The 23,406-nt window shown below is 35.8% G+C and overlaps 1 long non-coding RNA gene across 1 annotated transcript; it reads left to right on the forward strand.

The window, feature by feature from the left end:
* Positions 1–17,264: 17,264 nt before the first annotated feature.
* Positions 17,265–21,522, forward strand: LOC140338827 (uncharacterized). The gene is made up of 3 exons (XR_011922333.1): positions 17,265–17,455; positions 20,295–20,361; positions 21,248–21,522. It is a non-coding gene; the product is annotated as an uncharacterized lncRNA (long non-coding RNA).
* The last annotated feature ends 1,884 nt before the right edge of the window (positions 21,523–23,406 follow it).

Consider the following 23,406-nt stretch of genomic DNA (forward strand, 5'->3'; position numbering starts at 1 on the left):
TGGTGATAAACAATGGAAAAAAATGAGATGTTGAAGGTTTCCAATCCAAATTATTGGCAGGCTTAACATATGACGGCTTATTTGGCTTTACTATACTGGATTTGCTGTAACAGGCCAAGCTGCCTGGGAAAACTGACACTTGCAAAGCTTAGAAGGAAACATATAGCAGTGCATTCTTGAGAGCCTAATGCTATGGATGGAATGCTGGCAAGGTAGAAATGCAGAATCCTGGCCATGAAGCCACTTTTGAAACCCAGCAGATCAGCTGGACTGATATACTGGAAACAATAAAGTTAAGGGGACACTCATTTTGTTTAATTTTAATAAATTTGGATTTGCATGTGCTTTACATACACAATTTTATATAAATGGAGTTTTAATATGTCAGCACAGTGATTGTTCTTCACTGGTCTTCCTATGTTCATATCCAAAGTAGGTTATGGAAGGACCTGAGCACATCTTCAGAAACCAGGTTAAGATGAGGCTAAGAAGAGTATCTGTAATTCAATAACAAATACTTTTTTTTGGGAGTGCTCACTATTGCACAATTTATTGGTGCCCATACACTAGTCAATGAGTGCATGGCCAGGTAAATAATTGTTATCTCTCTGTAAGCACTGTGCACCTATCAGACAGACAGATCAAGTGCTGCTTCACTCCACCAAATAGCAGTAGGGAGCACTTCTAAGAATCAGCAGCCAATGGGAGCATACCCCACAGAGCCTGCAGAGTTGACTTATGCCAAATTATAGGGAACGCTCCCATCAGCAGCTAGTTGTTAGGGAGCAATACTTGCTGTATTACATTGGCTTATAGGAGTGGTAAGTGGTGGTATGCAGCAAAGAGTAGGCTTTCCAGATCATCATATTATTTCACAGATCTTTGTTAAATCTATTGTTTTTTATTTATTCTACACTACATTAATAAAAATATATAGTGGTATATGACAGCTTTATACCAGTTGTTTCCCTTTCTGTAAAGTAAAGAGAAAGTGACTGTCATCAAATGTGGTAGATCAGGCTGAAAGAACAAAATGTGCAGATCCAAGTAGTATGGCAATGCATCTGATGATTGAAGGTTGAAATATATCCTGGAAGACAAACATCTGACTTTGCTTTCAGCAAAAGGAAATCACTCCTACATTGGACCTGATTTATTAAAGCTCTCCGTATCATAGGTCAACCTGGGTGATCCAGCAAAATGGATTTCATAATCATTTGGTATTAGTTGGCAAATATTTTCAGTCCTGGAGTAGATAAATTCTGGATTTGCCGGATAGCCCAGGTTTTGCTATAATGGTCTCTCTTCTACAGTCTTGAAGAGCTTGATTAAATCAGGCCCATTGCCTGAAAATGCTTTTGTTGCAGCAGCCATTCACTATTCTGATTTGTTTTACATTCAAATAGCCACTATAACATTTAATCTATTTATAAAATCCAATCTACATACAATCATGATAAATGATCATTTATCATGAATTCAAATAGTCACTCATACATTGAAGTCCTTTATATTTTCTCATATGTAGAGGCAGCAACAACATGACACAAAAGTAACCTAAAGCTAGGTACACACGTGCAATAATTGTCGTTAGAAAACAAACGACTAACGTGTATGCACGAATATTTTGAACGATCGTTTTGTGCACAATTCTGTACATGCTGTAACAATATGATCGTTCAAATATAATCCACCAATTATGTACACACGCTAGATACTATCGTTTGAACGATGCAGGAAGTGAATGTAAAGGAGAAAGTGTACTGCAGAACCATCCATGATCACTGAACGACCGTACACACAATAGATAGCGTATGATCGTCACCCAATCAGATCCACAGGGACGGTCGCTCTTTTCCAGGGACGATTCTCCTTCATCGGGGTCCTTGTGAACTTTTTTTGTTAACGATTATCGGACGAACGGTCATTAGTCGTTCGTTTCCAACAATAATAATTGCACATGTGTACACAGCTTTAGTTTTGTGCTCTCCAATGATTCAGCAAAACATCAGATTCCATTACAGAAAAATGTGGCATTTACTACAATGAACCAATAAGATAAAGAATTTGCAGTATAACAAAAATAACTGAGCCCCTGTCCTACAATAGTCAGTTTAACTGATTTGTTTTAGGTACAAACTTCAGCATTCTATTCCACTTATTTCACAATGTTAACCAACACACTTAAAAGAAGCTTATATGGTTGTCATGTTATCTACTAAATGCACCTTAGAATAGGGACCCGCTTTAGGATAAACTATACTGACAGCAGAAACTAACATATCTTAGAAGATTAGCCCTATGATAATGCAATTAGCTACATAATGCCACAAGAAACATTTCCTTTGTGCCAGTCTGAACTAATTCCAAATATATGCAAATTCGGATGTAAGCTGCTTATGTCCCTAGGTAATCTCTTAAGCAAAGGGCCTACAGGATTTAAATAATGCAAATAGAAAAGGGACACTACCATTTCCAGGGAAAACCCAAACCCAATGATAACTCATTTAAAATCAGCCTCCACAGCAGCAGCCATCTAGTTGAGTGGTATATATATTATATATATTTATATGATATTTTATGATAGGTATATATAATAAAAAGATCCTAAATACACACTGACTTGTCTGCAATACCAATCAGATCTTTCTTGTCAAAGACCTCGCCATACACATGTGCTCTTGAATATAAGAGAACTTGGTGTCGATTTGCTAGTACAACCCAACCCAGCCAATTCATTCTTCAGTTGGCCAGGGTCGAATCCGCAGAAGCTTCTATTTCTATGGTCTTCTTAACCATTCAGTCTTTCCAAAACAGACATTTTAGTTAGATAATTCATTTAAAAATACACAGAATGCAACAAAAGATGCTAGAATAAATGATCAAGCACACCTGAAACATTCAAGTGGAAAGTAGAAGAGTCAGTAATAAAGAGTGCAGGGGGTTTTCCTGTTGGAGAAACCAAGAAACAATTCAGGGGAATTACTAATAAGTGATAACAAAGACTTGTAGGGGCTCAGTTAACCCATGAAAATGAACCAAAGCATAATGATATATTGGATCGCTGGCCTGCATTCTTGCAGAAATATTTTATGACAAGCATGCCATAGCAAACCATCATCTCGTCAAGGGCTCAAAACATTTGCTAGCAAATAGCAAATGACTTTGAGGAAATTAATTCCAGGTTTGTTGGATCACCCAAGTTCACTGATTAAAGTGTTTTCGCTCCAGCCTTGGAGAGCTTTAATAAATCAATCATAGACTCAATACAGATCTAGAAGGATCACTGTGTGTATAGTCACAATCAGTAGATAAAGAATTTGACTGTCCTACTGAAGTACATAGGCATATGGGGGTAGGGTATGTAGTAAATACTAAATATAATGTATTTTGAATTTTTTCTTATTTGCTAAATAATTGGTTTTCCTGAGTTATTCTTCTCATAAAGAACAGCTCCAGTTGGTAATTTAAAATACACAACATAGCTTGAAAAAAATACCTTTCTGGTGATTGCCAACATGTAAACAAGTATGTGCAAGAATTTATTTACCTATGCTACATCTAGTAACACATTATGGTGTGGAGGGGGATACACCAGGAAGACACAAGAGGCTCCCAACAAAGATGGCAGCATGGGATAGAACCTGCCATGGGAAAGCAGCAGCTGAGAAGAGGACAACGAGGGATTTCATGGGTAAGGATATCGTAGGATATTGTTGCACAATGGAAAAAAAACACAATGGATATTAGGAAAACACTGAGTATAAATATATGTTGGAGTTTTAATTATTTATTGTTAATATATGATAAATGGAATGGCTCATTTTGTATTTATATGCAGAAAAGACCACCAGTCAGCTTTTCAAAGATTATCAATGGAGCAAGGCTTTCAAAAACCACCAATATGCACACACAAATGTATGATCAAGTCAATGTAATTTTTTAAGCACATCAGTGCTGTTCTCAAATGGAGGAATTTAGGGCCTTTACTGGGAAAGGTTGCTCAAAGATTGTCTGAAATGGTTAATACTGTGGGGTGAAGGTACTAAGTGTTCTAAAAAGGTTCTCATCATTAAATCAAAGTGAGTTGCTTCCAAAAGAGTTTTGGGGAAATCATTTGTACATAGTTCATTTCTTGAACCTTGACCCTTGAGTATAGTTAGTAGATGTGACGTACATTACGTAAACCCTAAATCCAGTCTGCACCGCACGGCATTCCGTTCTCCTTAGCAACCTCCAACAACGCAACCATGAAGAGAAACACGGAAATGAGAAAAGACAGCAACAAAAAGACTGGCAGGAGAGCAATTGACAGACACAGGAACTGAAAACAGGATTAAATCCAAGAGTGACATTTCTTTTTCTAACAGCGTCTTTTATTTATTTTTTAAAGCATTCCTTTTAACTTCTGTCAGAGTCAAAAAAAAAACTTTTTCATTATGCAAAAGAGATGGAAATAAAGAAAAGGACTTTAAAGGAATCTGAGACAATGCAGAATGAAAACGGCGAGACATAAGGATCAAAGCTGTGATGCCTGTATTGCCATGTTTACTGTATGACACGTCTATTCGATAGCCATGTTAGAGAGCCAAGGCATCCAAGTCTGATATCAATGCACCGTCTACATGTAGAGTTTGTATATATCCAATTGAATGATGGTTTAAAATATCAATTTGTTCATTTTGAAGATTTATTCAGCAGTCAGATTTGAAAAATCTGCAATACTTTGAACGTGTTATTCTACAAAAACAACAGTTTGTTAAAGTTTTTGAATCTGTGTCTTAATCCAGCCAATCATATGCAAGGGATGTTTTTACTTTTAAGACTGCACTGGATATGTGGACCAAGCGTAGAATTTTAATATTTAGTATGTATGGTTAGAGGTACATGGTATGTACCCAGTATGGTTTGTATTTGTTCTCCTTGCTGGGATATAAAAAGATGGACAATCAATCTTGCAATAAATATTTTTCTTATCATTTATTGAATAAACATAATATTCATATAATGCCAATTAATTCATCCAGCAAGGTCAGTAACCTGATAACCTGTATATGAGTTAGTACTTAACATGATCTTCAGTATGAATAAATGGGCATAATATCCCATAATATGGAGTGTCACTAAAATAGAAACAGTGAACATAGACTTAATACTAAATGCAATATGTTGGCTCTATTATAAATGTAAATTATAATAATATTAATTGTGAATCTAATAATAAAATGTCCATGTTGCCTATAAAAATGAAACATCTTTTTATTTGCTCATTAAAAAGATTTTTATTTAACATGGCATGAAGTGAAGGTAAATGATAGTACTATGCACACTATGTAACATTGGTATTATTATATTACTCAAATGACCTATCCATATAATATACGATTGTGTATTTTAATACATAAATGAAGGGTATACTAATAGGGCCCAAACACTTAGGGTTGATTTGATAAAGGGACAGAAAACATTCATTTTCATGACTAAAGTAAAGTTTTATTACAATCATCTAATATTGTGTATAGCAAAACCCATTTTCCCCCTTTATGTAGACATAGCTCTATTTTATTTACTAAATTAGGGGGGGGGGAATTCACAATAAATTCTGAGCACAATGCTGTTTTACTTCATTTAGATTTATAGGTCAGTAGGTTTGGGTAAATGAGAACTGGCAGGAACAAATGGTTCCTCCAAACACAAGTTGATCTGCAATTGGTATGACTCGGCTTACTTTGCCAGCTGGTAAAATTGTCCAGTGGAAAATATACCTTTCCATACTTTTCCTGTATGTCAGGAAGCCAATGGGCATGCTTGTTACCCTTTATTAATCTGGATGATCCCTCAGTTATACATGCATGCCCACCTAACAAAATCTGCCATTGTTTGGTTCTGCCATACTACAGATGACTACACATCAGTCATACCATGCAGACCTATAATGCCTCCCTATGATTTCTCAGCCCTCTCAATTTTTTTTTATATCAATTATTATCAACCCATTGTGGATACATATTTGATGTTTGGACATTAAAAGCTAATTAGAAATATTGGGAACAAATATGTTTGTTATAACATATGCCTGAAAATAAGATGCTGCAAACTGCTTGGGGATTGGTGTTTACATCACACCCCCTTTTTAATTCCCATATCCCTTTTCTAGCTACCCTATTTAAGTGCTGTTAAGACAATTAGCTCTATAATGCAATTACTGAAAAAAGAGGAGTGTTAAGAGGAGTCCACATCTCTGGCAAGTCCCTATTCTTTCTATAAAACATGGGGCTTTCACATTTCACCTGTATTGCCACCTGTTGGTGGTTCAGAATAGAATATTGTTCATTCAGATAAAAAAAAGCATCAATAGGCTGTAAAAAATGTAAAATAAAATTATTTATGGGCTTTCCCAATACATAAAAGGTCCCCATTAAAAAAATAAAATGTAAATAAATTAAATTTAAAATCTGGCAATGTTTTCTGGTAAATGTAAAATATCTGCATGATACAGACGAAATGCTGTGTATTTTAATTGCAAATGCAGAATATAGACAACAACAACAAACATTATTTCTCTCCATAGTTTCCAAAGCACTTAGTTGGAAAGTGAAAGTATGGCTGCCAAGCTTACAGTCTCTATTGCCAGATCTTGCAGCCGGCACAGCACAGTTTAAGGCTGTTTTACAATACCTCTGGGGACTAGACCTGAAGTTAGACTTGATTATCTCACCAGATTACTTTCCCAATGAAATAAAGAACCCAACTAAAGACAAGAAGGGGAAAAAGAGAAAAACATTCTTTGTGACTTTTCTTAGAAGAAACTCAAGATAAATCGAACTAGGCATCAGACGAGCAGATGTTAAAGCATACTACATTTACTGATTTAAAAAAAAAGAAAGCAGCTCCTACAAACACATGTATCCTTATAGACCCAGAGCAGACTGTCTCCTACAGAAACATTAAGTACTTCTCTTCATTATTGAACAAGAATTTATAGAAGCAGCCTCTCATTTTCACTCACCTACTCTAAAAAGTAAACACTTAATTTTTTTTTGGCTGTCGTTAATAGATTTAATGTTCATTTGTCGGTAGCCTAAGGGCAGAAACGCGTGACATTTAAAATAATTGTTGTTTCAGGAGTATCCTCTAGAGTAAAATGCTGCAAAAGTGCGAAGAAGATTTAAGTAAATTACTGTGTCAGCTTCTGTTTATTCCCTACGTGATTGCCAGAGGCAGGGCTGGAAGATAACCATTACAAGCCTAGCCATAAAATAGGCAACCAGAATTTAAAAAGGCCACGGAGAGATTAGGGAAAACTTAGTGTGCGGCACAGAGAATAATGTCCAAGGGAAGAAGATAAAAAGGGCACATTTATGTGGGAAAATAAATGAGAATTCTGCAAAAGCCGTGACACTCGAAACAGGATAATAGTAAAACATAACACACAAAAGCAGTTAATTAAATTACAATGTTAGCAGTTGACTATAACATGTTTTTCTACATCAACATATTCTGAGAGCTAAATATAGAAGAAGACATTATGTTCCTGGAATTAAGAGAAAGCTAAATGCATTTTTTTTATTTTGACACTCTCAAAATATAGTTCATTTTTTTCTGTTTTTCTGTTTTCTGAACATGTATTTCATGCTAATTTATTTTTTAGTAGGTCTGCTAATTAAATAGCAGCATAAATACATGATCATTTTTATTGTAGTATGTATTCCTCTAAAAAGTGGACAATTTGGAGGAACAGTACCAAGTTTCCAATGTGTTTAGAATAGGTATGTTGTATTATGGGTATGACTGTGAAGGTCTTTAATGGGCGAAACAGCCATGGTCCATGTATCATAGTTATGAGTTTTATTTAATAAAGGGTCCCTGTAATTTTAATTATCCTTGCTTTTAAAATTTAGGATCAGACAAGGCTTTATTGCAGAATAAGCTCTTTTACAAAAAGCATTCTTACCTGCCTAATCTGCATCCTAAGCTGTCAAAAAATCGAGGAGCTGCGCATGTGCAGCCCAACATTGGATGCCAGGATCCCTGGTGCATCCCAGCTTCCCTTATGCCTTCCTGGACTGAATGAACTCCCACACGCCTACTCATGAGGTACTTTATTCCAGCCCTGCAAATCACGATAGCTGAAGAGTAAAAGCAGGAAGAGAAGCAGGAAGAAGATGGCAGTGCCGCAACAGAATCAGGACAGGTGAGTGTATTTAATACATTACTATCAGGCAGTTAGGTTTATTTTATTGTCTACCCCTTGTACAATAAAGAACCTGCATGTATGGTCACAATTTTTTAATTTTTGGGCTCCTCCTCCCACAAAGATCTTGGCTGTGATGCTGCAAGATGCCACCCAGGTTCTTAACAGTAATTCCCTGGGCCATGCATGGGTGGAAGATTCCCTGTTCATTCCAGAACATTCCTGAACATCTATCCATCATAAGCTTGTGTGTCAGGGATAGGGATGAGTGAGTGAGTTTTTAAAACTCCCATTCAAAAGCTCTAGTGCTCTCTGATTGGCTGAGGAAAGCTTTCCTCAGCCAATCAGAGAGCACTAGAGGTTTTGAATGGGGAGACTTGTCCCCATTTAACATCTAGTGCCCTGGGATCGCAGTGGAACTGCAGATGAACTCTCAATAGAGTTTCTTAATTGAGAGTTCAGTTGCAGTTCAGTTCCCAGGGTCAACAGGTTGATTAGCACAGCCCAGTGACAGTGGAACCTTGCGGTCACAGCTGATTGGAGGAGGCACATGAGTGCCAGCTGTGACTGCAGGTGAACTCTCAAATGGAGTTTCTCCATTGAGAGTTCATCTGCAGTTCATTTCCTATGGTCACCGGGCTGTACTTATCAGGAAAACAGGAAGATTCCCAGGGTTGCATGAATGAATGCAGCCCTGAGAATCCACTGCGATTCCGGGGCACTAGAGGTTAATTAACCTCTATTGCCTGGGATCGTAATGATTTCCTCGAACTTCTGATTGGTTTCGCAAAATCGGTTCGCGGGAAAATTCGCAGAACCATCGGAAGTTCGAGGAAATGTTTGAGAGAATGCCAGAGGCTCATCCCTACTCATTACCATCAATGAGTGATGTGAGCGATGTTCACATGTTAAGTTGGACTTTATTTATAACTATACATTAGAAGCAAAATCCATCATCATAACAATATACCTAATGGAATTTTTAGCACATTATTCCACCAACTATATGATTATACTATGTCCCATGTTTTCGTTGTTAAGATTATTGTTAAGATGACTGTTCTTCAAACCTTGTTGTAAATATTGATTTCTATACTTTGTTAATCAGAGGCATTCTCGCTCATCCCGAGTGTGAAAGTTGTAACCTTGTAATAGAAAGTTCCTAAAAAATACAAAAACCCTCATAGCAGGATCACCAAGTTTAACATTAATAAAAGCTGCTTCCAATCTTGAAAATTGAAAATTACATCTGAAATCACATAACCATGTGATGATATTGTAGTGACTGTGTTTATTTATACTTTACATTAGTGCTATAGGTAACCTTCTATATTACCAATGGATATTAGGACTTTAAACATAGCACAACAGGAAAGAAAACACTCTAAGTATCAATGCAAAGCTTAATAATAAACTCTACTGAAAAGAAAAATCATAGTAATACCAAGCCAAAACTAACTAAAAACAAAAGGAGCAAGGAACAAATAGACAAGATAGCACAATAAAAAGCTACATTGGAGAAACAGACTGAAGAAGAATGAAGAATAAACTAAAGCAACAGTTGCAGAGAAAAGATAGCCACACACATGGTCCTGTTTTGTTACGCCTATGGTTAATGTTATTAGGATTTCTTGAGGTTATATAACATATCTTATTTAATCCCATAAAGTTTTAGTACAAGAGAAACTATTTCATTAATACAAACAAACTAGATAATGGGCAGTGTTGTCCAAGCAAGGTGTATTCTGAGTATGACAATAACAATATCCTACATGTTAACACACTAAGACAATTAAAGAATGTCTAAAGCTTCTATTACTTTATCTTCTTTATACTTTTAGATAAGGATAATTAATTGGTTTCTTACTGGGGTTCTATGCCTAATCACCCCTTGTGGTTGAACTTGATGGACTAATGTCCTTTTTCAACCTAATTAACTATGTATGTAGCTATGTACTACTACTATGCACTACGTACTCTTGTAACCCCAGTCCAATTAGTGTCTCAGGAAATAATTGGGAAATAATTGGTCTTGCTTAGAAATGTTTAGAACAGTAGTTAACTATAAGTGTAATTAAATCAAAACTAATAAATTCATGTGCAAAATATCTCCAAAATCTCATATTGGTTTTGCCCTTCTATAGTAGCCTAGGACATTTTAACAAAAGAACTCATGGGAGCGTAGTTACAAAACAGTGATATGTCATTCCCTAATATTCACTGCAGGTAAATATGGTGCATAGATTTTTAATTACAGAGAATAATTAACCACCTGTGAATGTTTCATGAATGTCACATCTACATCCTTATAAATATGCTTTATAGAATATCCCTAAAAAGCTGAGATTAAACAGAAGCAATCCATACCTAACAACCCTGTGGTTTTAAAACCAATTAAAAGCATTGCTATTGAGAGGGCCAATTTTCATTATTAAGGTTTAAGTTTGCTCACCAGGTCTTAGGTGAATGCACGTTTGTAATGGCTTGTAACCCATATTCGGTAAATCTGAATCCACATTCCCATAGATGGGACAGCTTGTTCCTTTATTGTAAAGTAAAAAAAATAATCATAATAATAATAAAAAAATAAAATCTAAGCCAATTTTTTTATAATTCTATCGTATGATAAAGAATTTATTTACCAAAGCGATCACCCTTTCATATCTGGTGTTGCACTTTGATCACACATATATGTGTAAATATACTCATGTCAGTCAGTATCCATGGAAAATCCAGTCTTACACTTTAAAAAGCATGAACGCAGGTCCGTGCTTTTTTGTCCAGTTTTTGCTGGTGCTGCCGGCAAAAATGTTTTTGATGACTCTTTAGTAAAGTTGGTTGGCATTGTGCACAAATTCCAGCAAATGCATATGTATACATACACTATTAGAAAACACTATTAGTTGGAAATGGGGCCAGTTCATAATGTTGTCCATTTAAAGCCCAACTGAAAAAAGTTTTACAGATTACTGACATCATTTAAGTTTAAGAGCAAATGGTTGAGTTTTTTTTTTTTTATTTTTACAAATGGGAGCTATACCACAGACATTTTATATTAAGTGATTTGAAACACTAATTAATTATTGCAATATGTTTTAAGGACAGAGTCATATTGCATCCAAACTTTTATGTGGCATCCATAAAAATTGGTAATAGTGAAATCCTAATTCTGCAAAGATCTAGATCTGCAAATACATTTCATTTTTATAGTATGTAGAAAATTTGCAGCACACGTTTTAATGAATCTTTAGCATACCTTTAGGTTTCCTAATGTCATAGTATCATGCCTGAATGCAGTATGCCTATCCCTATTCCTCTCTAACTACATGAGACACTAAAGTGAGGCGCGCAGCAGAGGACTAAGCATAGGGCCTGCATGACAGGGTGTGAGGGCAACCCCAGCAGGTTCTGAAAGGGTTAATGTGAGTCAGAAGAGATAGGGAGTGGGGTTAGCTAAGTGTCGGCTCGGAAGTGAAGGAGAAGAATAGAGGGATAACGTAGAAGGTCAGTCGGAAGTGAGGGACAGTTTTTTTGCGGGAAGAACATTTCCCACCCACTCTATTGGTAGGCATAGGGGGTGGTTGGGTTTAGGAGGGTAAGAGTCCTAATGGTCAATTTTGGAAGAGAAACTCGGTGGTAGGATGCCCATTTATAGGTGTTATAGTGGGCCCCCTGAGGCGGCGCTGAGCAGCTAGGGGCCCATGTGATATAAAATGATAATTATATTTGGTTGGAGTGGACTTTACCTTTCCTAGACCTGCAGCCTGTTTTTTTAAATTGGAAATGGTTGTTGGTAGTTTAAATGGGGTTGGTTTAAAGGTTTATATTTTATAATTGGTTGAAGAAAGTTTTTTATGTTAAAGTATAGGGTGAATTTATATATTAATGGCTATGTTAATGTTATCTTTTTTATATGTTTATTTATGATAATTTATGTTAATGTATGCTATTTAAATAATGGTTATATTTACTGGTTATTTATTGTGTTGATTATTAAAATGTTTTTTATTTATTGGTAAATAAATGTCTGCTTGCCAGTCCAAGAAGGTCTCGTTGTGTTTTTGGGAGGGAACGGCTGGTAAGTTAAGGGGTGTAGTGTGGTGTGATTAAATGGGGGTAGTGTATATAAGCGTGGCTTTCATTAAAATGACGGACTTAAATGATAGACCTAAAGAACCCTTAAAAATATCCAGGTCATGAGGAACACCTAAAAATTGTTGAAGGAATGCCCCCTCACAGTGGGGGCTTACCACATTTAGGACAACCAAAAATATTATTAAAGTCATGGAGCTGGCTCTGTTAAGTGGTGTTGGCTCAAGACCTATGCAGGCATCATCAAGTGGGAGGTCAATCAGCAACTGTTTGAGGAACCTCTAACAGCCTCTGGAGGAACCCCAGTATTCTAAGAACCCAAAATGTCTGCTCTATAGTACCTTTTTCTCCCTTAGCAGCTTTGTAAAAGGTAATGTAGAAAAGTGTCAGAAAAAAGGCTATGACATATAGAGAGTGAGCTGTCTTGGAAAACTGACATGAAGATGTCAGGTTTTCTAAAACTATGTAGTATGCAAATACCTTAAATCTGTGCTGCATCTATAGCAATTGATACCTAACTGGTAGCACATATAATAACTTTTTCCTTGGACCTATGGAAACTTTTTATTCATTTTAAATTGATCACACTACACTTGATGAGAAATGCAGTTTAACTAATTGAAAATGTGTGAAACATGTTTAAAATATTCATGTATTTTAATTATTCTACAGGATTTTTAAATTCACACAAGTGTGTACATATCTGTAACACAGCTTCAGACCTTTCCAGAAAAATCAAGGAGAACACCCTTGTGTGCAACTAAATACAATTTTGGGAGTGTGGCCAAAATGTGAATATGGTCTCTGCAAGGCAAACCAACAGCTTTGCCTTAATCTCCCTCCATCCCTTACTGCAAATATTTAACTTTCCTCCTGCTTTCCCACTTTAGCAGCAGAAGCCAAAGAAGATGGTCTACTAGGCTAATACTTGATGTGCACTGTAAATGCAGAAAGGCAGACGGTCACATTTTATAGATGAGGTCAAACTTAAGAAGTATATATGTTTTCTCCCCCTGATGACCCCTGATCAAAAAGAGTTACTGGATAAATATGCAAATAAAAAATTACAGCGTACCCTCAAGTCATGCATTGTTATGAATTTAGCCATAAAGCAGTGATGGTAAGTTCATCCATGTAATTGAAATCCATTCTTTTTTCAAGTTCAAAGGTCTTTGTCATATCCTTTGTGTTTTAAATGAGTATTTGTTTGTACCTTGTAGTTGTGCAGTGTGTACTAAGTTTTTAGTTGAGAAGAATGATTGCGCACCAGCTCCCCTCCATTCCCATCTAACGAGATAGAATCCACCAACTCCCTTTTTTTTTCTAAAACTGTGGCTACCCCTGAAAATTAACCATATCCTTCTCTCCTCTTTCCCTTTCATTAGCAACCCGAAGTTTCATTTTAGTGTGGAAGATACTGGTTTTTGCATTTTAGCTGTATGTGGAGCAAGATTTACAGGGTTTTGTGATCCCAGGCAAGCCTAGCCTTGCCTTTTTAAGATGAATTCTTATTGGTTCATTGGGGTTCTGGAAAACTTTACAATTCCTTCACTTTTTAAATGCCCTTCCATGACCGGACGGTTTATGTTGACCTCTCATTGATTTTGAAACATTATGTCTTTCCTGGGGTCCATCAAGACACTTGGTCTGCCAGTTATATCTTTATTTGATATGTGGACTTAACCCGTTCCTACATCATGAAATTAGCACACAAGTTGCCAACGTGCTCTCCATCCCCCACACTTCCTCCATTAGCAAAGCATATACAGAAATAGCATATCAAATGCCCTTGTTACTATACTTCTGTATCCTGAGCTCACTTATCAATGCTGGAACTGTGACTCAGATAGGGGAACACTTTCCATACCTTCTGGGAGTGCCCCAGGCTTATGGCTTTTTGGGATAGGCCCATCATATTATCTAAACTTTCACAGACTTACCAAATTACGAGGATTCTAGCTCTTGCATGTTTTTACTGGTGAGACCTATCTCAAGTCACTCCTGATCTATCTGGTTGATGCTGCATGGCCATTCATTTTTCTATCGGTCACAGACCCCCATGGTAGCCTACTGCTTTGATAGGACTAATGAGCTCCAGTTGATGGAAGATCTCACTTCTGTCCTGAAAGGAATAAAGGAAGCCACGTGGCAAAAAATAGTATTAATGGATGGCGTTCCTTAACTCTGTGGGTTATTTGCAGACTTTCTCCAGGATGTAACTACTGATTTCAGTACCAATTAGCCCTAATAAAACATTGCTATACCCTTTTTAATCCCTCCTCTTCTTTCCTGTCCTCTTTTTACCCCTCTCTTTCTTTATTAGTCCTTATTTATCTAGTGTTCAACAAATATGTTTTTTTTTGGAGGGGTGGGGTGAAACTGTAATTTTTATGGCTTATTGTCCCTTCAAAGTTAAATGATTTGTTACTAAACTCAAAAAATATGTGGCAGCATAATATTTCAAACCAAAACACTACTAAATCATATATAGTTTCAGGAAATATTCCTAGCAAGATTTCACACAAAGTTTTGCATGGGGTAGGTAAAGGCTGAGTTGGCATTTATTTAGGTTCCACCGAGATGTGGTTCAGATGTTTTCTTATATGTTTCTATTGGCCTGGGAAAGAATTTTCTCCTCTTGCTTGAAACTAGCATGTTTCATGGTTTCTATTGGCTTTTTTGGTCAATGGAAATAATTCTCTTCATATTGGTGGCCATCGTCGTAACTCTTGAAACCCCTGATATATAAATGGCCAGTGCAAAAAATGCTCCCTATACAACGACTAGAAAAATATGGATGTCAGGGTTTATATTTGTGTCTGGGTTCACTGACGTTATACATAAATTCATCTCACTCACTATTCAAGGAACCCCTAGCAACTTTTGCAGAGAAAGTCTATACAACCCAATTCTTGTCTCATCATTTCAAGCCATTCTAATGTAGCAGGGTATTTAACAAAGGGTCATTCATTTAATATATTGCTTATTATAATACTATGCATCAGTCCTATAATACAAAGTAAAAACATTTTTCTGGGACAATGGGGTCTGCGGAGCCAGACATGAAACAAACATTCAGCCATAGCTATTACCTCAACATCGTATTTTACTACTCATTACGTGTTAAACTTTGCTTCATTTATTAGGCGACAGTGTGAAGAGACTTCTGCCAGATAATTGTATATGGCCAATATCATTGTCTGCCCACCCAGCCTAATAAGTAACAGGATGTTTTTAATTCTAAAGAATCACCTGGAAGGCTTTATGGTTAAATCATTTCTAACTCTCAACCTACCCAATATTTCTTGGCTAATAGACTTCAGGTTTAATTGAAGGATCTTCTCTGGACTCCGTCTGCACTGCAGCAACATTCAGTCTTCCTCACCTAGGACTGAGAGCCCTGCACAATCCAATCCATTAAAGGGTCTTCATTAGTTTCAGCACTAGTCAGCCAACCAAGCGGCAAAGGTCAAACACAGTCACCTGTCACAACAGGGCAGTAAAACTCCTAATTGTATGGGAACAAATGAGATAAAAAGATGGTAGCATTATCCATTTGATTTATTTTTTTCTAAAGACTCATTTAGGTCTAATTTACTATGGTAATATAATGAAGTACTGAGCAGATAAACATACATATAGTTCAGCTAGGTGTTTCTAAGGGAAAGGCTAAAGAGAATGTTTAACCAGAAATGTGTATTAAAATAAATATGTTGTATTGCTAGCATAAGATCATTAATATATATGATTCATGCATTGTGTTCTATAGTAGAAAAAATGAATTCGATCAAAAATACTTTTTTTGCATAAATGAAGAAAGCTAATTTATATATATTTTTATCAATTATTCTATGCATATGATCGGCTCATTCTTTATGCCTAATGGGAAAATATTCATGCTAGTGATAATAAATAATATCAAATAGGGGGCATGGCTGCACACACTGAATAGGAGCTCCTCTGATCCACCATTATAATCCTGCTCTTACAGCTGCCATCCAATCTTTATTTCACTAAGCCATCTCCTAAGCACCAGACGTTTGGTGCCAACCTGTCAAAGCTAGCTAAGAAGTGCCAGCAGTCTTTTAGTTACGCTGCTACCCATCAGAAGGCTCCAATGTCCTCGCCATATTGGAGTGGTTCCATTCAGGCTGCACACTATTTGCTGCACAAAACGTCCGCCTGTAATGGAGACGATCTCCTCTGAAGCTGAGGAGGTATTATAGGTCCCAGGAATGGCTACAGCCTCAGACATTTCCTCCACAGCTGCCATTTTATCAGAAATTGAGTAAGTCCACTCTACTGGCCATAATTTACTGCCTGGCTATTGAGTGTGGGCTGATTAGATAGGGCAGGATAAGTTTCATTCTCACTCATATAAAATGTAATCGTGAGTCCCTATGGTTGAAGGCACCACTGCAGGTCACTCTACTAGAGTTGCCTAAAGGCACCCATCTTGCAGTTTATGTGGAGCAACTCTTAAAAAACCTGCATGCTTTGCACGAATTCACCTCAGTTCCTGAGTACCTTCTAGTCGTAAGCTGCCTGGTAAAACTCTTGAATATTTCTGGTCCTATTACTAAAATATAGAGATTGTGATCCTATACTTTCAGGAGCCAGAAGGAAAAATACTCTGAAATATGAAATTATCATGGAACACCTAATTCTGAACTTCTTCTCAGAACTCAGAACTACAGAAAAAAACTGTGTTCATTTGTGGTGATCCACAGGAGACTTGGAGTCAAGGACATTAAATATATAATGCTGACATAGGTGTATGAAGTTTTTACATCACTTTCATCAGATGCCTATGTGTGTAACAATATTGTATTGGGTTACCTAATAGGTTATTGTTATTTGTATAAAAACTGATGGAGTAGGGTATTAAAGTCCATTGTTTGGTATTTGTTCTCACATGATGGTGTTCTGCCTGTAACGCTGGGCATTTTATTATCTCCTGTCTCTTCCATGTGAGGACCATATGATGTAGTGACTTTCTAGTATGTGGTGGGACAGTTACTGTCTCTGTGAGATTCTATTGGGCTCTGTCCTTTTTGTCACCTTGGGACAATTCTAGAGTCCTGTGTCAACAGCAAATGTTAACATATATTTTGGCAAGAATACAGAAAGGCGCCAAATTGCCAATAACACACAAGGTGGAGTGGAAAAGTAAGTGAGAGTTTTGGCAAATTTTGGTCATTTATTTGATGTATATACTGTACTATATATTATATATCCTTTTAACAATTAATTGTATGACTGTGGGTCTCAGAAGATTCCTGACGAAGCAGACTTTGCTCTGTGAAAAACAGTGCAAGTTGTGAATTTATATTTTTGAATGTTTTAATACATATTTTATAATGTATATAATAAATTTTAATTTATTATCGGTTTATGTCTGAAGAAGTGGTATAAAAACTGATGCCTTAAAAGACCCGTCAGTTTTTCCTTGTTACTTCTATGATTCGTATTGTTGGGATGTGGCAGTGGGAATATTGATCCAATTGGAGAAACATTATATGAAATTGTCAAGAAACCCAATGGATGGGTATTCTTCTGCTATTGTTTCAAAGAGCATTGAATGCAGCTAACTATTGTTATGGTAGAAGGGTCATACTTAAGAAACTTCAATGTACAAATGGGTATACTTGATCCAAAGGGTTATTCTTTCTATAGGTGCACAGGCCTATGCATTATTCTCCTTCATATGCCACAACTGATTAATATGTTGGGATACTTTAAAGGCATTTGAGAGATTTTGTTTTAGACACCTCTAATCCTTGCTGAGCTCATAACCCTGATCTTCATCATTGGGCCAATGCTTGGGGGTCAAAGTTGTGAACATGAAAGCATCTTTATGTAAGACAATATTTTCACCTCCATTTACAGTTGTCTAATCTTCAAGTTCTGATCTGCTTTTTGATAATAAAGAGGCTTTAGGTGTTTTATTTTGCTGATGTTCAATCAGGATCACACTCCTATACAGCTGACTCTAGATTTGCTTTCCACCTCTACCAAAGGGTACAAGTTCCATACATGGATGAAGAGAGTCTCGACATATGAACCAAGACAGGATTACTACTAGTACAATTGCTAACTCTCTATGCAAAACATGTTCTAAGCTGGCTACAATGACAATGCTCGTAGCATGTAAGATTGGCACTGGAAGGGTACTGGTTCCTTGGTTCCTGGCTGAAACCAACACCCTATCATCTGATTGGCACAGGAGTCACTAAGTTTTATCATACTAGGTGACATTTGTTGGTGCTATTATGACAGCCATGACTTCAGTTTTACCTTTCTTTCAATATATATATATATATATATATATATATATATATATATAGTATACAAGTGTTAGTTTTAGAAAGAGTAGCAAAGGGTTAAAACTACAAACTTTTGTTGATCATTATTACTGGAAAAAGAAATTTGATGAGAAATTCCAAACCATCTGTGGTGGCAACCATCATTTTTGAGATTTATTCTTACTTCCTATTATGTCACTTTAAAGTATATAAAAACCCAACTACACAAACTGATTCAAATAATTAAAACTTGTATTCTCTTTAAATAATTGTTTATGATATGCAAATCTTGAGCAAATTACATGTCAGTTATATATATTTAAATTCTCACCCATATTAAAAGTTACTTTAGTGACTACGTATGCATGGACCTATAATTTAAATGTATGAAGCAAAATCATGAACATGTAAAATGCACACTGTAGAGTGTGGGATTTTCAGTAATTGGAAGTCTTGGGTCATGGCACCTTCAACAATGTGGTTTTGTTTGAAGGCTTTTTATGCTGAGATCCACATGATCTCAACTGACTCATATATTTGTATGCCTAGGAATGATATTCCTGTAACATTGATGGCCCCAAGTCTTGTTCACTCTCTCCATATCACATTCAGCATTTTAACTGAGTAATTGCAGCATCCCTGCAACTCCAGTGTAGGGATTGATTTCTTTTCATGTGGACAGAACATTTGCTAATAAAGCAGGAAAGGCCATTGTAAGGGTTAGTTATCCCATACTGCTAGAATTAGACCTTCACTAATATATTAACAGCGAACTGTCATCAATCCTACCTTTCCCATTAGCCTGTAACTGAGTTCAGAAGCTTCACTTCTTTCAATTAAAGCACCTTCCATTTTCTATCATGAAGGGCAAATGTTCAGAAGAAGTATTTCTTGACTTCAGCAGGGGAGTTTTCACTTAGCTTTAAATCAGCACTTTTCTTGAAAAACACACAAGAAGAATGGCTATCCTTATTTACTACACTATGCCATCATATACCAATGATTACTCTGCATGGATAGAGGTATCAAAAATGTACAACAATGTAAAAGTTAAAAACAGATATATTAAATATTTGTTTTTTCTTTGTTAGAACCCCAATCAAGCAATGCGTGTATTAAATAAATGTATTTAACCAAATATATATCCACATATATATGAAATGTAGAAGTGTTATGCTCATTTCGGAAAAATACAACAATTGCCATTTTTGTATTGGAAATTTGAAGCAAATACCAAAGTATTCACTGGTTAAAATCCTTTGCATTGGCTCAAATTTGTTTATTAAGGATTAATAATGATTTCATGAATATCAAAATATGTCATGCAAATACTTTGACAATCCTTCCAACTTTTTCACTGTTTGGTTACCAGAATTATACTTAAGCCTTGCATACAATTCAGCACCATGGACAGAGCCAAAGAAGATATTTTAAACCAAATGGAATAGAAGAGTAAGTTAAATTTAACAACACATGAGCATTATTACCATTATATATAAATGTGTGTGTTAATGCCAGTCAATGACCTATTAATTTGCGCTATGGATTGAAAAGATCTATATCATTAAACACCCATAAAAACTGCTCCAAAAACATCTTTGTGTTATTGCTGCAGAAATACTAATCTGTTTACTCATTTGTATAGTGTTATAAATTGGGGGAATTGTAATATTGATTTTATGTTAAAATATATACAATTAAAGGCACATGGAGCTCCTGAAAGAAGAAAACGTGCAAAGATTGGACATTTGGAGCTATAAACGTCAAGAGGTAAGGGGATAAATCCACAGCATAGCAAACACTGGTAGAGGAATTATTTAAAGCAATCAATAGCTGCACATTAAATACTGTGTGATAGAACAGATAAACAAAATCTCCTAAAAATGGAACTTCCAGAGGTTTATTGCTTAGATTCTACAAACCTGAGGATGAATATAAATATTCCTGTAAAGTATGCAATTCATCTTAAGGAATTTGGAAGGAATATAGTCCAATAACATTATGTCTTCCTTGGTTCAGTCACCGGGTTTAATTATAACAAATATGTTTAAGTTGTAATAATGTATTACAATATTTATTATTTAATATGTATATTAAAATATGTATTATTTATTTATGTATTAAAAAAACTGTACAATACAAAGAATCACATTACATTTTTTTTTTAATTTTACATTTTGCACTAGAAAAGCAATACCTGGCATCTTGCATTAACCTAATAAGTCACTGAACCCTATAAAGTGAAACCTATAAACTCCCATTAGAGTTAATTTAATGAAGAGGTAAAGCCCAACTCCAGGTTTGAGATAATCCATCTCTTCCAGCCACCCCCCCCCCCCCCCCCCGCAACCCCCCCCCGCAAAGCAGTCCAGTCCTCTCTATCCTTGGAAAAAAGAACTATATACATATACCTTTTTATACATTTCTCAGATTTCTGTATTGTTGAGTAATTCTTGTTGGGGGAATTCTTTCTAATGAAGTCCTAAATGACAATAAAACCAGCCTCTACTCCTAGTTAATCAACCCAAACCCTAACAAGAGAATAGGCTATTTGCTTTACAGTGAACCTGTACTAGCAGAAATCTTAAATCCCACTAAAAAAAATAATGTTTCAATGGCATGTATAAAGTGTCAGTGTATGTTTTTTCTACTATAGGCATGTTCTCCTGAGCACCTTTTGCAAGACCTCAAATATTCATCTGCAACACAAACTTCCTGACATTACAGGAACCCCTTCGGCCCATTAGCCACAAAAAAAGAAGAAATAAAGAGAAATATATAGCTTTACTAAGATCCTTTTTGTTTGACATAATATTACAGTTCCTCCTTGTTTGAAGTTTATTTCCGTGTGCTGTATTAGCCATAATTACAAGTTGCTAGTAGTTAAGTGTTATTATTATTTATTCAAGTGAATGTGGTAGAGTAGGAATGGTCTAAAGCATTTTATTCTCTCTCTCTTTATATATATATATATATATATATATATATATATATATATATATATATATATATATATATATATATAAATATATAATAAATATAAATATATAATAAATAATAAAATATGATATATATATATATATATATATATATATATATATATATATATAAATTTTAAAACAAAGGATTCCGAGAGCACTATGGTTTAACTTACAAGATATCAAATCTCAATGTGACTTACTTTTGAATAGAATCAGCCATTTCTACAAAAAAACAGCTCATTTGAGATGATAACATAGGTCAAATGTGACAACAATGATAGCGCTGATTGTGTGTGTATGTATATTTTTTTATTTTAGTTCTAAATAAAAAATAAAACAAAAATATGTACAAACAGCATTATGTATTAACCTTAAAGAGAACCTGTCACTAACAGTAAATCATTTTTACATGTAATCATAAGATGCTTTTGTCAAGTCAATCATTGTATAGATTAGTGCTAACCTGTTCCTGAATTCTCTGAAGCAGCTGCGCAGAGTGCAGTGACAATTGCTATCGTTCCAGCAGACTTTATCAAATTTTCTACAGATGTATCATATATTGAAAAAAAAGCCAGATTTTAAACTGACAATTACTTGGTGATGTTGTGCTAATTTCTACTGTCTCTAACACTAGGGTCCTATTCTCTAACACTAGGGTCTTGCTATACATTTTTGGATGTCCCTGTATTGTTTTTTTACATTTTTTCATGTGAAAAGCATGCAAACAAAAAGTGCCATTGTTTTTGTTCAATTGACTGAATTTATTTATCTATTGATCTATTAGTTCTTGAAACAAAGTCCTACATCCCTGACACCTTTACTTATACTTTTCCCAGTTGTACATGGGCAGCAACGTATTTCTTCCTCTCTGTCTCCTTTTAATCCTGGCTGTGAGCAAACAATTAGCAGGAAGCAGAGGGAAATAAGAAGGCTGATTTAATTATGTGACATTGATACAGCCAGTGATCTGGGATGAAAGGCGGGGGGCTCGAAAGGGCTTGAAAGGGTCAAATCAGTTTGTAAAAATCTGTTTCACAAATGCTGTTGACCCCCTCAGGGAAGAGGGAAAGATTATTGTGCCTCAGTGTCTGTCAAACATGAGTCAGGAGAATAGAGCTCGAGGTAGTGAGATGGCGTTGGTGGTGACAAAGGTCCCCGTCCTCTCCTCAGCAACCACAAGTCTGCTGAAGAATTCCTGTAAGCTCTGCGGGCCTTTGTTTGACGGCTTGGCCTGTGATGGGCACTACGGCAAGCCTGACTTTTGTCGGCAAACTCAAAGAAAATTCAAGAAAGTAACATAGAGGCTAGTGAGCAAGCTCAGAAAGAAAAGTGGTGGAAGGCTTTCCTTTTTCTTCTGATTTTATTAATGTCACATCAGGGCTTTGTTAGCAGACAGATTCACAGGCTCTGTTCTCTGGTTAAATTTGGACAGCAGAGAAGGAAACAAGAACCGGAAGGAATAACTTTCTCCTTCTAAATCTTTCTTATTAGACGCTTGTCACCTTTCACCCTACATTACTCACCCTCCCCTGACCCCTGCACATATGTTCTTTGCAGTCCACAAATGCAAAAAGCAACACAAACACCTGTCAATAAAGTTTACAGCCTCAAGTGTGCTGCTTCATTAGTCCCACTACCACTTCATGCCAATTAGCCAGCCTGAATATAAATAAAAAGCAGTGTAATATAATATTGAACAGTATCAATGTTGATCGGCATTGATTCATACCATAATATTATTAAAAATATTAAATAAAACTTGGATAATAAAATAAAAAGAAAGTGTTGCAATTCATAATATAATATAAATGAAACTATAAAGCAAAAATAGATA

This window comes from Pyxicephalus adspersus, chromosome 10 (assembly GCF_032062135.1).
Source record: "Pyxicephalus adspersus chromosome 10, UCB_Pads_2.0, whole genome shotgun sequence".
Taxonomy (NCBI): domain Eukaryota; kingdom Metazoa; phylum Chordata; class Amphibia; order Anura; family Pyxicephalidae; genus Pyxicephalus; species Pyxicephalus adspersus.